The 13,089-nt window shown below is 38.4% G+C and overlaps 1 protein-coding gene across 4 annotated transcripts in view; it reads right to left on the bottom strand.

The window, feature by feature from the left end:
• Window positions 1-13,089, bottom strand: part of DNMBP (dynamin binding protein) — a 110,262-nt gene that overhangs the window by 56,071 nt on the left and 41,102 nt on the right. The window lies entirely within an intron of this gene.

The raw sequence follows: 13,089 nt of genomic DNA, 5'->3' as shown, positions 1-13,089 counted from the left end.
AGAGATGTTACAAAAATAAAACCAATAAGCCATGGCACCAGATTGGATGGGGGGGGTGAAGGACAGTAAGGAGTCAAGGATGATACCTAGATTGTAAGCCTCAATGACTGAGAGAAGGGTGGTGCCCTTGACAGTAATAAGGAAGTTTAGAAGAGGAGAGGGTAGGGAAGAAAGATAATGAGTTCAGTTTTAGATATACTGGGTTTCAAATGTCTATAGGACATTCTGTTCAAGATATCCAATAAATAGAGATACAGGACTGGAGGTCAGCAGAGAGGTTAGGGCTAGATAAATAAATGTGAGAATCATCAGCACAGAGATGATAATTGAATCCATGGAAGCAGATAAGATAACCAAGTGAAATAGTATAGAGAAGAGAAGAGAGTTTAGGACAGAGCCCTGTGGGACACTCATGGTGAGCAAGCATGACCTGGATGAAGATGAAGGACACTGAAGAATGGTCAGACAGGTAGGAGGAGAACCCGGAAAGAATGACATGAAAACCTAGAGAGAAGACTGTATTAAGGAGAAGAGGATAACTGATAGTATCAAAGGCTGTAGAGAGGTCAAGAAGAATGAAGACTGAGAAAAGGCCATTAGATTTGGCCTTTTCTGCCCTGAGGTGATTCCATAACATGCACTTTGCTAGTGACAGGGATATAAGTATAAAGAATAAAACAATCCCTACTAACATAGAGCTTACATTCTATTGAGAAAGACAAGAAGTACATATTCAAAAACACAAGGCATAAATGTAAAATTGATATTTATGGATATATACAAAGTACTTAAGTATATATACTATTTGGTGAGGGAAGGTACTAGCAGTTGGGATTATCGGTAAAGACTTCCTGCAGAAGAGCCGAGTGCAACAGGGTCTAAAAAAATGAGAGTGATTCTGTGAGGTAGCAGTAAGGATGCAATAGTGTGTACCAGGTATGTGAGATTGCCTGTGCAAAGGCAGGGAAATAGGAGCTAGAAGGTTTTCAGAAGCTCAGAAGACAATGTGGCTGGATCCCAAAATGAGGAAGGGCAGTGATGGTCAATAAGACTTGAAAAATTGGCTTAGGGCTTTAAAAAGGCAGGCAACAGAAAGCTACTGGAGCTAGTTAAGAAGAACAATTTGGTAGAAGTGTGTATCAGGGCTGGGGCTGGGGAGACAGCTGAGGCAGGGAAACCAATTAGAAGGCTGCTCTTACTCCAGGCTCTCAGCTGTGGTAGAAACTGTGAGTGGAAAGAGGGGTGGTCAGATGTAAAGGCAGAAAGAGTAAAATGTGGCAAATGACTAGCTGTATAGGATGAGGGAGAACGGAGAGGCCAGGTTAATACTGAGTGCTGAGATCATGAAACTGCAAGACTAGAAGAATGATGGTGGCTTCAACAGAAATTGGAAAGTTTGGAAGAAGAGGTTTAAGAGGAAAATTCTGTTTTGGATACAGAGTTCAAGATGGCTCTGGGATATCTAGCTTTAAAAGTCTAATCATCAATTGATAATTTAGGCCTAAAGGTCAGGAGAGAGACCAGAACTGATTAATAGTAGATATCTCTGAGTCACATGCCTAGTGGTGATGTTAAGCTGACGCCATTCTGAAAGTGACAGCAGAAAGCCTGGGAGAGAACCTCAGGAAGCCTCCACAGCTAGGTGTCTCAAGATTCCTACTCTTAGAAAGTTGCCTCTACTTTGTTGCCAAGCTAGCTGCCTGAATAGAAGGCAGTCTTTCTGATTTGTGAGTAGATAGAGAAAAACAAATACGCTGAACTTGCCTAACATCTGGTTCAGGGTGTTGGCTCTGCAAAAGAAGTAGCAGAATTTCTTCTCATTGCACTCATCCCAGCATGCAGCAGTCATTTTAATGAAGTCATTCAGAGCCTTACCCTTCTCCTTTTAAGAAAAGTGTCCAATTTATGTTGGAAAGCCTTGAATTTGTCTGAGTAGTTGAAATCTACATGTTAACCACATTTCCTAAAGCAGTCTTCAACACATATTTTTGAACATTATTTTCCCAATCCTAGGAAACAGATATAGGCCTTAATAGAGTATCAGGTTTCTAATTTCACTGTGGCTTTCTTGGAATCCTATTCCTTTATCAGTTAAGTGATTCAGAGTAAGACACACAAAATGGTCACAACACATGCTCAGAGGTACTCTTTAGGCTTTTCAGGACTAAGTTCTACTGAACAGCATTTTGGTTGAGCTTATATGTTCATGTGTGTATTAGTATAATCTTGTATTTTTGCAAAAAGAATTTGGCTTTTCTGGCAATGATGCTAATACCTTCATTTACTTAGCATTTTTAAAAACAGGTCTGGTGTAGTGGATAAAATGTTGAACAATCTGGGTTCAAGTTTCACCTCTGAAACATAATCATTGTATGACTCTGGGCAGGTAACTTAACCTCTATGTGCTGCAGGCAACTTACAAAAATGTATTTATTCTGACCTTAAAACACATGACCACAGGCCCACACATGTGCATATTTCCATACAACAGAAAAGAAAAAGAAGATTCTATGTAGAACTGAATTTCCATCTCATACAATTTACTTTTTAAAATAGATTCCAAAGCTTATTTTCAAAACTGCCCTTGCCTTTGTTTCTTTCTAAAGCTTCTCCTCTTCTCTACATTTGAAAAGGTTTCAATGCCATCTTTCTTTGGCACCGTTACAGTAAACATACTTTCCTCCCCTGACCTTCCCCCAAATAACTGAGGAAAAAAAAAAAGAAACATGCTCTCTACTTCCTAAAAGAGAACTGAGGGACTCAGGGTGCAGACTAAGAAATATAGGAGTTACCCAAAAGTCTAGGTGCAGTTTTAAGCTTTTTTAACTTAAGAAGTATAAATACTATAAATTTACCCCAAAAATAACATTTGAAAGGTTACTTAAATTTTCTAAAACACTGAAGTAAGATTAAAATTCCACATAACCACTTTGAGCTATATATCACTATAGTAGATGTTCACATTTTGTAAAACCTTTCATGACCTGCTGCTCAGTGACTGAAAGAATTTTGTGTGTGTGTGTATATATATATATGTGTATATATATATGTATATATATATATATATGTGTGTGTGTATATATATATATATATATATATATATATATATATATATATATATATATTTAAACAGCATGCTTCAGTCTGTATTCAAACAATAGCAGTTCTTTCTCTGAAGGTGGATGGTATGCTTCACCATCTTTTGGGATTGTCTTGGATCACTGTATTGAGAATAGCAAAGTCATTCACGGTTCTTCATCGAATAATATTGCTATGACTGTGTGTAACATTCTCCCAGTTCCGTTCACTTCACTTTGCTTCAGTTCATGTGTCTTCACACACACATAACATTCAAAAGGTAAACATGCGGGAACAAAGAGGAGGGAGGATAATACTGGGAAGTGAATAGTCACCAGCAAAACAAACTTCTTGATTTTGCAAGTGAGATGAAAAGGTGGGGAACAGGGAGAAAAAGTCTATCTAGAACAAGCCTGCACAACATACAGCCTGTAGGCCAGATGGCTGGTTGCCACTGGTCAGGTGACAGCTGCCCAAAATCCTTAGGCAGGCTGCAAGCTGCTTGCAGGCTTTATGTTGTGCACGCCTGATCTAGAATAGGGGAATGCCTTACAAACTGTGCTTTGTGAATTAATGGAATACTATTATACTGTAAAAAATAATGAAAGAGACTATTTTCAGAGAAATCTCAGCAGTATGAATTGACAAGGAGTAAAATAAACAGAACCAGAAGAACAATTTACATAACAACACAAAGAAAAACAACTATTTCTCATCAAGCAACAACCAACTATATCTCCTAAGGATCTCTGAGGATGCACATTACCCATTTCCTCACAAAGGTACAAAGGTGGCCACTGTGTAGATTTGATTTTCTTCACTACACCTATGTTATCAGAGTTTTCCCCTCATTATATATTTTAATTCTCTCATGGATATGTGAACTTCCAAGCTTGAACATTCAAGCCAAAGAAAATTATTTTTTGGAAATCAGGAATACATTTTTGCAACTACTCCCGATTTATTATTTATTGTGATTCCTGTTGGAAACAGTCCATCAGAAAATCATTCATCAATAAATTACTTCATGGCCTAAAATGAACAAAAAAAACTATACAGTATTTACTATATAATCATTATTGCTACATTTACAGTGTATGTGAGAAAGTATAAAGACTTCAGAATTGTGTTTTACCCATGATATATCCAAAATCCTTCGAAAACAATGGGGTACCAATCATCAAAACAACCTAATAATGGCTAAGAAATAGAGTGGCAGATTAGAGGAATATATTAGGTACACAATACACAGTAGTAAATGACCACAGTAATCTAGGGTTTGAGAAACACAAAGATCCAAGCTTTGGGGGCAATAACTCATTATTTAACAAAAATTGCTGGGAAAACTGGAAAGCAGTTTAGCAGTAAACAGATCTATGGACCAACATGTCATTCCATATAACTAGATATGGTCAAAATAGGTACACGACTTAGACATAAAGGGTGATATCACAAGCAAATTAAGGGAGCATGGATTAGGGAAGAGTTTATGACCAAACAAGAGAAGAATTTATGATCAGACAAGAGTTAAAGAGGATCACAACAAGCATAATGCATAATTTTGAATGAGATTAAAAAGGTTTTGCACAAATAAAACCAATGCAACCAAAATTAGAAGGCAAGAAGGAAACTGGAGTGTGGGGGGAAATTACAGCAAATTTCTCTGATAAAATTTTATTTCTCAAACATAAAGGCAAATGAATCAAATTTATAAAACATTAGAACCATTTCCTGATTGATAAATAGTCAAAGAATATGAACAGGCAGTTTTCAGAAGAAATCAAAGCTATCTTTACTCATATGAAAAAATGCTCTCAATCACTACTGATTAGAGAAATGCAAATTAAAACAACTCAGAGGTACCACCTCATACCTATCAGACTGACTAATATGACAGAAAAGGAAAAGGACAAATGCTGGAAGGGATGTGGGAAAATAGGGACACTAATGTACTATTGGTGGATTTGTGAACTGGTCCAAGCATTCTGGAGAACAATTTGGAACTATGTCTAAAGGGCTGTAAAACTATGCATACCCTTTGACCTAGCAATGCCACTATTAGATCTGCATCCCCAAGAGATCAAAGAAAAAGGACATATATATATATATATATATATATAAAAATATATTTACAGCAGTTCTTTTTGTGGTGGCAAAGAACTGGAAATTGAGAAGCTACCCATAGGTTAGGAATATGGCTGAACAAGTTATGGTATATGAATGTGATGGAATACTATCATGCTGTAAGAAATGATGAAGGAGATGGTTTCAGAAAAACCTGGGAAGACTTATGTGAACTGATGCAAAGTGAAGTGAGCAAAGTCAGGGGAACAATTTACACAGTAATAGCAATATTATAAAGATAGTCAATTATGAAAGTTTTAGTAACTCTGATCAATACAATGATGCACCACAATTCCAAAGTACTCAAGGAAAAAAATGCTGCCTATATCCAGAGAGAGAACTGATGAATTCTGAGGGCAAATTAAAGCATTTGTTTTTCACTTTATTTTCTTGCCCCCCCCCTTTTTTTGCATCATGGCTAATATGGAAATGTTTTTCAGGATTTTACATGTGTAACTGATATTGCTTTTCTTCAAAATGGATAAAGGAGGTTTTGGAGGGAGAGAATTTAGAACTCAAAATTTTTAAAAAGGAATGTTAAAAATAAATAACATTTAAAAAGAACGAAAGAAAACAATGAAGTTGGTCCTGGCCCTGATTTATCCCAAGACTCACAGCTTAGGTAACTCCATATGCCAGGGCAGGTAGAATGATGTCAACATGGATGCCAATCCAAGCATTATCAGATGTAGAACGACATCAAAGATGCTATAATCCTGCCAATGCCACAGATGTGGTCAGTAGAACCTCTTCTGGTATAGTACTGCTGTGGTAATGAAAATTATGGGAGGTCCCTGGAATTTCTAAATTCAATACATCACATTCCCAAGGCAAAACACAATTGTTTCCAAGGGCATCCTATCTTTGAACTATAAGCATCTACAAACTAACTCCAGAAGTAATCTACAGAGTTGGAAGTCAGCTTACAGGATCACCAGATTTATAGCAATACATATTTATATTTTTGTTGTTCAGCTACTTCATTCAATCGCATCTGACTCTTTGTGACCCCATTTGGTGTTTTCTTGACAAAAAATACTGAAGTGGTTTGCCATTTCCTTCTCCAGTTCATTTTACAAAGAGGAAATAGAAGCAAACAGAGTTAAGTGACTTGCCCAAGGTCACACAGCTAGTAAGCATGAGACTGAATTTGACCTCAGGTCTTCCTGACTCCAGGCCCCATGCTCTATACACCGTGCCACCTAGCTGCCCTACTATTTATATACTGAATATATTTTTAGGGCTAGAGCTATAGCCTCAGAAACCACACAGTTCCAACTCCTTGAGAGTCAGATGAAGTCACTTGCTCAAAGTCCCAGAATAAGCAGAGGAGCCAGGATTGGAACATAAGCCCTCCGACTCAAAATCCAGTGCTCTTTCTAGTACAACAAAATACTGATCAGATTTTAGAAACAGTATCATCTGAACACGGCTATGGATCTCAGTCTACTGATTGGCAACTGGGACCTTATCATTCTAAATTCTACAGAATTATGCTTTACCACCTAACATAATTATATTGTCCTTTAAACATTCCCCAATTCTTCCCATATAGCATATAAAAAAACAAATTTCTCACTTGAAAAAGGGAGGTAGGGAGGGGATAAAATAGGGAATCCAGCACATGCAGGTACAAAAAATTTTCATGACTCTCCAGAACTCACAGGATTTAAAGCTAGAAGGGATTTTAGAGGACAGTGCATCCAATCCCCTCACTTGAGAGATGAGGAAATTGAAGCACAGAGAGGCAAATAAATATCTGAGGAGAGATTTGAACCCAGGTTTTCTTATCCAAAGTGGATAGGTCTCTAAGTCTAGTGCTTTAGGGATTACCTCATGCTGCTTTTCATAGGATCCCAAGAAGCAACAGTGATTTCAAAGAGGCTGAAGGAGATATGCAGTCACTTCTCCAAGACTAGTAAGCATGAGGTTACCTTGCTATCCTCTACTTAGAGATGACAAAGACACACCTTACACCAACAGCCTGGAAAGAAAGCCGGGAACCAGCTATAGAACTAGGTCTCTGTATGTCCTGGTACAATTGTGAAGGAAGTCTAGCCACTATTGCTCCCTGAGCAATAGAGGACTACAGAACTGCAAAGGTCAAAGACTGAGGCTACCACTCAAAAGCGCTGGATCTGTCAACTCCTCCCCTATCTGGCATGGCTATCTGTGTTGCTAGGTGCCTAGAAGAGTACTCTGTGGCCAGATGAGATATCAGTATAAATAGCATATCTGTGAGCTAAAGGTGTAAAAATGAATGTTGTCAGATTAGATGTGGTTATAGACAGAAAACTGAGAGATGGTACACAATCAAGCAGTATTTACTTAGTGCCTACTATATGCCCAACACTATCTTAGATGGAATTAAACACTTAAGAGACTGATAAGAATGCAAATCAAAAGTAAAGTTTATCTACTTGAAACACCACCTTCACTCTAGATCTTTACTTAGCAGCTAAAAATAATTTGAAATATTAACACTGGCTAGATTAAGCCAGCCTTGGAAGTAATCAATTCTCCACTTGTTTAGTGCAAAAAAATTCTAGTCATGTGGGTAGAAATGAATGCTGGCTTCAGCCATTTTACCCAGAATATTCATTCAATGATTCAACATTTTCTTGGAGGTGGGAAGGCGAATGAAAAAAATTTACATGGCATAGTTTTTGTACTAAATAATGTGAAGACAGAAATTTCCACCTCAGAGAGCAGAATTCCAAAACACTAAGGTGCAACAGCATGGCTAGACAAATTCACGGTAAAAGCTAGATATTACGGTAGTGAAAACGTAGTAAATAGTAAAGGGTGTCAGCAGGTTGGGTCTTGAGGGTGAGAGTTCTCATTTCTACAGACAGGGTAGGAAACACTATAGTGCCAAAAGGAAGAAAAATCCCCAAATTAGTTTCAAGGTATAAAGTACAACCTGTCCTCATGGAAGCTGACAAGAAACTGTATCTCACAGATAAGAATACTTAGAAAAATCATTACCAAAAGTAACTCATCCTACTTAGTGATCTGGAGGCACTGTAGTGAGATGATTAAGGTACTTGCCTCTCTATGTATTCTAACTAAAGTATCAACTGTTTGCCTTTTGGTGTGTTTAGGAAGTAGGGATAAGGGAATTACTGAGCATAGCTTCTTGCTGGGGTGGGAAATGGTAACTAAGTAAATGGTGGATAAGAACTCATGAAAAGGAAAGAAAAAAAAAATTCACGAGCAGGAAGGTTTGAATAATTTGGCAATAGCAATTGCCCTGAGCGCTAACATGTACCAAGGATTGCTGACCCACGTTAAATGTTATTAGAAAGCAGTCCACCTAAAAGATAATTAATGAAAAATTACCTATAAATTTGGGAATTGTAACCTATCACTAATAAATGCAAACTGAAAAGTAGTTGAGCCTAGAAAAATAAGAATTAGAGAGTAAGAATTTATCAATGTCTCTCAACTATGGTTTGAGGAGAAGGTTCTTTGAATCTAGATCCTGGTTCTAGTTCTACGGATAAAAATATCCTTACAAACTACCACAGTGAAACAGAAATCTCTCTAAAAATCATTCACTCAATCAGTCAACAAGTATTTATTAAGCATTTACCATGTGCCAGGCCTTGTGCCAGGCACTAGGGATACAGAGACAAAAAAAAAAAAAGAAAAGAAAAAAATCCCTGCTCTCCTGGAACTTACATTCTACTGAGGAGACAACAGGTAGATATATATTTAGATACAAATTAACATATAGAAAATTAATGTAAATAAGAGGTAGTTAAGAAGGGAGTGCACTAGCGGTTGCAGAAATCAGGGAACAAACTGCATAGAAGGTAGTGCCTGGGCTACATCTTGAAAAGAAAGATTCTATGAGGTAAAAATGAGGAGGGAGTGCATTTCAAGCATGGGGGATAGTAAGCACAAAGGCAGAGAGACAGGAGATGGAATAGGAGCAACAAAGAGAAGACCAAAGTGGCTAAACAACAGAGTGCAAGAAGAGGAGTAAAATCCAAAGGCCCTTAAACCACAGGTGAGTTTATATTTGATCCTAGAGGCAATGGGGAGCCACTAGAGTTGACTGAGCAAGGAAATGAAATGGTCAGATCTGAGTTTCAAGACCCATTTGGCAGCTATGTGTAGGATAACCTGAAGCATGGGAGAAGTCTAGGCTAACAAGAATGTTTCACTGGCAGCAATGTTGCTCAATTACAGAACAGATCAGGAGGTTGTGAACCTGAGAGACTGAAAGAACTCCAGTGCCTTAGCCAGAGAGAAGTTTGATAGAGAAGAGAGTTTTGGAGGTAGGAGGGAGGCAAAAATAATGAACGATTTTGGCCATACTGAGTTCGAGATATCTCTAAGACATTCAGTCTGAAATACACAACAGGTAGGATTAGGGCTCAGCTGGAGAGCATAGGACTAGACATAAAAATTTAGAAGTCATCTCCAAGTGAAAGAAAAGAGACAGAAAAGAGAAGATCAAGGGCAGAGCTTTGTAGAATATCCACAATTAGAAGTTATGATAAAGACAATGATCTAGACATATGTGTCAGAGAGAGATTAGACAGCTAATAGGAAAACCAACATCACAAAAACCCAGAGATGAGGGAATATCCAAGAAGAAAGAATAGTAAACCATATCAAATGTAGCAGAAAGGTCAAGAAATGTGAGGACTGAAAAAGATTTTTGCTAATTTTGGTAAAAACAATTTTTGTTGAACTATGAGATTGCAAACCAAATTGCAAATTAAAGACTAAGAGGGCAAGAAGTGAAGTCAACAGATTTTTCTTGTGGTTTAGCTGAGAAAGGGAGGAGAGATATAGGACAATGGCTTGAGGGAGGGGAAAAGAGGATCCGGTGAAGATTTTTGAAAGATGGGAGAGACAATGGCCACGTTTGAAAGCAGTACAGAAGAACCAGTAGATATGGTTGAAGATGGGGTGGAGGGGAGAAGAGGGAAAGAGGAAGAGGGAGAGAGAGAGAGGGAGAGGGAAAGAGAATGTGTGACAGAGCAACTGCTTGAAATTATTAGATCAGATAAGACCACCTCATCAGAAATTTGATCAGGGAGAGAGAGAGAGAAAAAGATATCAAATGGTTCTGAGATGAAGAGATGGGGAAAACAGGGAGTTCTGAGCAAATGTCCTCAGTTTTCTCAGGAAAGTATGAAGTAAGATCTTTACTAAGAAAATGAACCTTGTCTTCTCCCCTCCTTTTCATCTCATTATACATTTCTCCCCCTTCTACATAGGCCTTTTCTCTGTTCCTCAAGCATCACCTTCTATCCTGCTGTTAGTGCCCTCTTTCCCAAACTACCTTGGATTTAACTATTTTGTGTGTATTTGAACTTATCCTCCTTATATTTATTCCATATGTATTCATTGATGTACTTGTTTTCCCCATTAGAATATAAGATCCTTGGGAATAGGGATTTGTTCATTCTTTTTATTTGTATTCCTAGCACCTAACACACACACCTAGCACCTTTTAGTACAGCTTCCTGGGGTGGGGGTGGGGGTAGGATTTTGAGAGCAGACAACAGTATAGAGCAATACTGTTTTGTTTTGATTTTTTTTGGTGAGGCAATTGGGGTTAAGTGACTTGCCCAAGGTCATACAGCTAGTAAGTGTCAAGTGTCTGGTCTGAGGCCACATTTGAACTCAGGTCCTCCTGACTCCGGGCCCAGTGCTCTATCCACTGCGCCACCTTGCTGCCCCTGAGTAATACTGTTTAGCAACAGGATCAACATTGGGGAAAAAAGTTAAGTCAAAGCAGAGGTAATGTCCGAAAGTACAGAAAGACACAAAGAAAGTACAGCGGTATGGAGGGGTCAGAGGTCATAATGACGACAAAGAATAAGTAGGTATGCCTTTGTGAGGAAACCATCATGTTAACTGTATTTTAAATTTTTTCTATTCTATTTAAACTGTTTAAAATATTCAGCAGGAAGAATTTCCTGGCCCTTTAAAAAAAACTTCTGGAAATCTCGGCACCTACTGAGGTCATAAGTTTTTCAGAGTTGATGCAATTCTCAAAGGAGTGCATGATTAACTGCTGAAGGACACCCTGATGGGCACTCTCCTGAGTTCATTTACTGTCTCTCCCTGGTGCCCAATGGTATGGGATTAGGAGACGAGAGAAACCAGGGGGAGAAGCAATGCCAGAAATACAGGAAGTGAATAAGTTCCCAGTCCAAAAATGGGAAAAATGCTAGCGAAAGGCTTTTTGTAGCCAAAAAGAGAACATCAAAATGTAATGTCTAAATTGCAGCCTGGAGATACTGTTGACAGTAAGCATGGGTTTCAGAAGGCTATGATCACAGATTCAAGATGTGTTCTACTGAGCTATGAGAAAATACCAGTTTTTATTAAATGGTGGTTAATAACAATCAAGGTGAGGGCATAAAAGTAGAGGACTTCACCAGATAGTGGTATTTTTTTTTTTTGGTGAGAGCAATTGGGGTTAAGTGACCCGCCCAGAGTCACACAGCTAGTAAGTGCTACATGTTTGAGGCCAGATTTGAACTCAGGTCCTCCTGACTCCAGGGCCGGTGCTCTATCCACTGTGCCACCTAGCTACCCCGATAGTGGTATTTCTTGAAAACCTTACTATAGTTCTTTATGGAATCCAATCCAATAAATGTTCATTAAGTACTAACTAGGTATAAAGCACAGTTAGGTATTGAGAATACAAAAATAAAAACAGTCCCTGTCCTCAAGGAGCTTCTATTCTACTAGAGGGATATAACATATTAATAGATAAATACGTACACAGGACAATCTGAGGTTAGTCAGAACCTAGCTACTTAGGCATCAGGAAAGACTTCCCATAGAAGACAGCTTATGAGCCTAGCCTTTAAAGAAGCCAGGGATTCTAAGAGGTAGAAGGGAAGAGGGAACAGGTTCTAGATTTAGAGGACCATCGCATGTCTAAACGGATGGAGGTAAAAAAAGGAGAGCTGAATTCAGAGAACGGCAAGTACACCAGTTTGGCTGGAATGTAGAGTTCATGAAGAGGAGTAATGTGAAATAAGTTTCAAATGCTGGCTAGAGCTAAATTGTAAAAGCCTTTCAATGCCAAACTGAGGAACTTGTCCAGAGGCACTAAGAAGCCACTGGAAGTAAATGCCACAGCCAAACTTTCTGCCTCTCTTACAGTAGATGGCTAAATAATTTGTGCTATTATTTTAAGTTATAATTTTCTACAACAAGCATACTTGAGCATGGTAGCATAAGCTTTCTCCATTGTCCATACCTGAGGGGTAAGTATAACCAACTGGCTTATGCTTCACAACCTAAAATATTACCTGATGTCAGCTACTAGCATTGCAGGCCTCTCCCTTCCTATACCTACAGGTCAACAAACAGCTTCTAAAGGACTTATTTGGAAATCCAACCTCAGTAACTGACAGCAAAGATTATTTCCAGCAAGCAATTTTCTGATGTATAACCTGGTCTGCAATGGACCCACCCACCAGAAAGGATAATCAATCTTGGTTCTTAGGCAAGGTAGATCCCTTCAGACAAGTTATATGTTTAATATTGCTACCTTTACGAAATAGGATGCTGGTTTACACAGTTTCTTATCAGTTTGGTTAGCATGAATTATTTTTCTAGGGCCTGATTACACCTGGGCAGTTTTTTAAAATGGACTTTCTGAACCTGGAAAACTGAGAAAACCCACTTCTTTACTGGCTTTGCAATCAGGCTGAGAGAAGACATAATCAGAGGCATTCTATCCCTAGGCACCACAGAGACTGCCACTTTTGTGCAATTGTCATAAACGAAGGTAGAAGATTAGATTCTATGAAGGGCTAAATGAAGTCAGCCAACTACCAAGTCACAGCTAATAAAAAGAACTCATTCGTATAGTGCTCTGAAGTGTGCAAAGAGCCTTCCTCA

This window comes from Phascolarctos cinereus, unplaced genomic scaffold (genome assembly GCF_003287225.1).
Source record: "Phascolarctos cinereus isolate Bilbo 61053 unplaced genomic scaffold, phaCin_HiC Scaffold_3;HRSCAF=262, whole genome shotgun sequence".
Taxonomy (NCBI): domain Eukaryota; kingdom Metazoa; phylum Chordata; class Mammalia; order Diprotodontia; family Phascolarctidae; genus Phascolarctos; species Phascolarctos cinereus.
This window is presented reverse-complemented; position numbering and strand designations above follow the sequence as displayed.